The sequence below is a fragment of the Austrofundulus limnaeus genome, unplaced genomic scaffold (genome assembly GCF_001266775.1).
Source record: "Austrofundulus limnaeus strain Quisiro unplaced genomic scaffold, Austrofundulus_limnaeus-1.0 Scaffold423, whole genome shotgun sequence".
Lineage (NCBI taxonomy): Eukaryota > Metazoa > Chordata > Actinopteri > Cyprinodontiformes > Rivulidae > Austrofundulus > Austrofundulus limnaeus.
Window position 1 is genome coordinate 236,280 of NW_013952825.1, and position 4,490 is coordinate 240,769.

The 4,490-nt window shown below is 40.1% G+C and overlaps 1 protein-coding gene across 1 annotated transcript in view; it reads right to left on the reverse strand.

The window, feature by feature from the left end:
• Positions 1 to 877, reverse strand: part of syt6a (synaptotagmin VIa) — a gene marked incomplete in the record, with an annotated part of 109,768 nt that extends 108,891 nt beyond the window's left edge. The window contains 1 exon segment of the mRNA XM_014024451.1: positions 532 to 877.
• Between the last annotated feature and the right edge of the window lie 3,613 nt (positions 878 to 4,490).

Sequence of the window (4,490 nt, forward strand, 5' to 3'; positions counted from 1 at the left end):
CACACACACACACACACACACACACACACACACACACACACACACACACAAAGCAGTGACCTGAGTTAACATTTGACGCTATGCAGCTGAATGAGTTTCTTCCTCTCTGCTGTGCAGAATCTGTTCAGGTGATCAATAATTGATAAAGCTGTAGAGAAGACGGATCTRTAGTTCAGAGTGATGTAACAAACAGAGGTGTGTAACATCCACTCTGATCAAACATTAAAACCCTGCTTCATCCCTCATACACAACAGTGTAATGTGGTCAGGGCTGCAATAAACAATGTTTTTTACATCAGCATTTCATTTGTAAAAGTGGAGTTGAAGAATTGTCAGATTGCAACAGATAAACAGTCACTGCTGCGCTGCATCAGAGCACTTTTACACACCCAACACACACACAACATGACAACCTGTTTCACTTCAGCGCTATAAACACAAGCCAGAGGAATTAAACCGTCCAAAAAGCAACAAAGAAGAAGACGAGGCGGTCAGAAGATCAGGTGTGAACCTGTGACAGCGTGTACTCACCGGTGACAGCGCCTCTCACTTTTCCCACTCTGATCCTTCACTTCCACTTGTCCCTCTGCTCCTTTCTGCCTCTCTCTCCCTCCTTCTCTCTCTCTGTTGAATTTTATTTTCCTCCTCAGTCCTCCCGATCCTCTCCCTCGCCTGCTCCTGAGCGGACTGAGCCTCCTGCTCTCTGGAACCCTGTTTCTATGGCACTGTGAGCAAGTCAGCAGGATGCTCTGGTGCAAATGTCTGGGGGCAGATCCTTCACTCAGCTCAGCCAACAGTCAAACAAGCTCAATAGCCTTTTGCTTCAACCCTGTTGTGCTCAAACACCTGCAAGTCACTTTAACTTGTGTTGTGGAAAAAAAAAACAAACAGCACAGAGACTCAGAGGTACAAGTCCTGAAAACATGAGCAATGCAGCAAAAAATATTCAACGCACACAAGTTCGCGGGGATGAATATGAATGAGGGTTTCCTCATAAATATCAAAGCATCACCTTGAATAGATGTCCAGATAACACATTCAGAGACTTGTTTTAGTCCGACACAGAATGAGATTAGGCAAATGCATGAGGAAGGATCAAAAGGGAGCATTTTTTAAATTTATTTTCATGAGTAACACAGGCAAGTCAGCGCTTTGTTCTGTGTCAAGAGAGCCTGCAGTGAGAAGCTGTGATGAACACATGTACACACACACACACACACACACACACACACACACACACACACACACACAGCCTCGAGAGGCACACACCACTGATTTAATAAGCATGGGACACTGCTCTCCAGTCTGCAGTGATGACTGTGGTCATGCGACATATTGCAGCACAATCAGTCCTATCTTGAACAAACAGTGTGGTTTATATCATCCCTATGCCTTCATCAGAATTAACAGCAGTTTCTCCACACATCCAGGAGGACGAGCCTCTGACTGCAGGAACACCTCGGAATCGAAGCAACGCTGGCAGAATAAATAAAAAATATCCTGCATTTTATCACCTCGCTCTGGTGTGAAATAGTTCAATAAGCAGTCCTGATCCTGACTGTAGACGRTGTGTCCTAACAGTACACCGTCTGCTAACTGTTACACCGCTAACGCTGTCAGTGCATTATGCATCAGTCAAAAAAAACAGCAGTATGTTTGAAAACTCCACGCAGCAGTAAAATATGTTGGGTTGTCCTTTATTCAGATTTTCTCCTGCATGAAATAAGTTATAGAATCATCCTTAAAAAAACAAGTTACAGCGATTAAAACTTTACTGACTTTTATAGTGCTTTTCTTTTTCTGCCCATTTATAAATAATGTGTTTAGTGTGGTGTTATGCTGCGGCAAGGATGCCACCGATATTCTTTTTATCTTCTTTAATGTCGAAAATAACACTTTTCACATTGCAGATCACAGAACTGTATTGACATCTCGCCTATGGGTGTGTCTTTCCGCCTCCCCTCATCAGAGCCGGCTCTTGGCATAGGCGAACTAGGCGGTCGCCTAGAGCGCCACCTGCTGGAGGGGGCGCCAAACTGCTGAAGAAAAAAAGTAGTTACCGTATTTTTCGGACTATAAGCCGCGACTTTTTTCCTAAACTTTGAACCATGCGGCTTATAGACCGGTGCGGTTTTTACATGGATAACCCAAAATGAGGTCAGTTAAATGAACCGTATTCCTCCGAACTTTTATTCTTAAAGGTTTGCTTTTTATGTTTTGATGTTGAATTCACTTTTTTGATGGCAAATTTGGGTGTACTATTTTTTTTTATGTTGGGGGTGCAGCTTATAGTCCGGTGTGGCTTATATGTTAACGTTGGCGGATTTTTTTTAAAAAAAATGGCGGGTGCGGCTTATAGTCCGAAAAATACGGTATTTGTAATCCCTGGTTGTAACTCTGCTCAGTGTTCCTTTCAATTAGCTTTGTCTTAAAAAACTATAATGAAGTATTACAGGAAAAATAAACTACCCATAAAACATTTTCTCCCCACCCAATGCAGCAATCGCCCCCACCCTCTCTCTCATTTGATTGACGTTGCACTGGCTCATCCTGCTCCGACACTCTAACGGGGGAGGAGCTAGTAGCACCTCTCAGGTAGTGGTTCGTGTTGACAAACTCAATAACAACAAGTCTGTATTTTGYTGTCSCAAACATGTCAATCTCTTCGGATGTTTACCTGATAAAACGCCTCAAAAATCCATAAATTTAGCAAAAAAATCCATACAACTCGCACCCAGGCGGGGGAGGGGGGGGGGTCAGCCTCGCTTACGGACAATCCGTACAAGTTGACATGTATGTTGTTATTTATTTGCTTTCTGGGAAAGCAATAAATTTAAGTTTACCATAGTATCTTACACTGTCAAACTTGTTTTTAGGGGTTCAAATTGGGGTGGATGGGACATAGTTTGGGGGGGGCGGGGTTGCGCTTCAACTCGCCTAGGGAACCAAAATGACTAGAGCCAGCACTGCCCTTCATGTAACCTTCCACATAAAGTAGTGCCATTACATTACATTTAGTAACGGTAACAAGTTTCAGACCAATAGGCTTTAACTATACACTTCTATACCCATGTGAGACACAAGCAATGCTTTGATTACACTGTGATAATAAAAACCTCAGAGAGTTTCTGAAACTGAAGGGATTTAAGATGATTTAAACAGAACTGGTCTCATACTGATGCAGGGTTAGTTTGACCTTTGCTTAAGAATTTTCTCCCTGATTCTTCAAACTCAGATCACTGTGTGCTTTTAGATCACAGGAGAACAGTTCAGTCCTTATAACTCATTTATGGTGGTTTGCCGTTTTTTGTTTTAGTTTTTTTTTAGTTTTCACACTGCTGGTTCTGTTTCCACTATATAATGTCATGACTGTGCCGATCAGTTCAGTTCATTATACTTATATAGTGCCAATTCATAACAAAGGTCATGTCAGGACACAAAAACGTTCTCATACAACCTCTATTCCAATGAAGTTGGGGCGTTGTTGTACAAAATAATTGCAAACAGAATATGATGATTTGTAAATCCTTTTCAACCTATATTCAGTTGAAAACACAGAGACAAGATATTTAATGTTAAAACAGTTAAACACTTTTTTGCAAATGTTCACTCATTTTGAATTTGATCCTTGTAAGACCTCATATTGTAATAACAATGCATTATGTAATAATGTAATCAAATCAGGCTTGAAATTGTAATAAACTCACACTAAAACCACATCATGTAATAATTGACGCAAAATGTAAGAAAATTCTTCAACGCATTTTGTAATACTTGCAGCCGCATTATGTAATGGCGTTACTACATTTTGCAGCAATTATTACAAAATGCGGTGGTTGCTCTTTGTTTGAAATGATAATGTAAAAAATCTGGTGCATTGTGTAATAAACAATCAAAAACTAGTATTTCTGTTCATCCTAAATCAATATACTTTTAATAACTGTCATGTTGCAAATACTACATAATTAAATCTTTATAACTTTGGTCAATAAACACAGAACTTTTCATATTTTATTAGCATTTTCAAGTTTACTGTCCTGTTCCCTGTTTTAGATTTTATTCACTTTGTAGACAACTCCCAAAATATATCTAAAAGTTAGTTGTACATACATGTCATCCCCWTCAGACGTTTACCTGTATAATGAGCCTTAAAATATGTCATGTTCGTAAAAACAATCTGTATTAATCACACGCAGGGGGTGTTGTGGGGTGCAGGTGGACCATCAGTCGCTGATGGTTGGTGGTGGTGAAGGTGGACTGTCGGCTGTAACAATATCAGAAGGAAATGAGGGTGGAAGAACTTGTTTTTAGCAATGAAGTGGGTTGGATGTGGATATTTGTTGTTAATAATTGTTTTTAATGTCATACAGGCTCTGACATGTCTAATAAATTAAAAACTAAGTTTTTGAAAGATTCCATAAAACATGAAAAAACAATCTGTGAGATTGCTCTATACATCCATGTACCTGCAAATATATGGACAGCTGTTT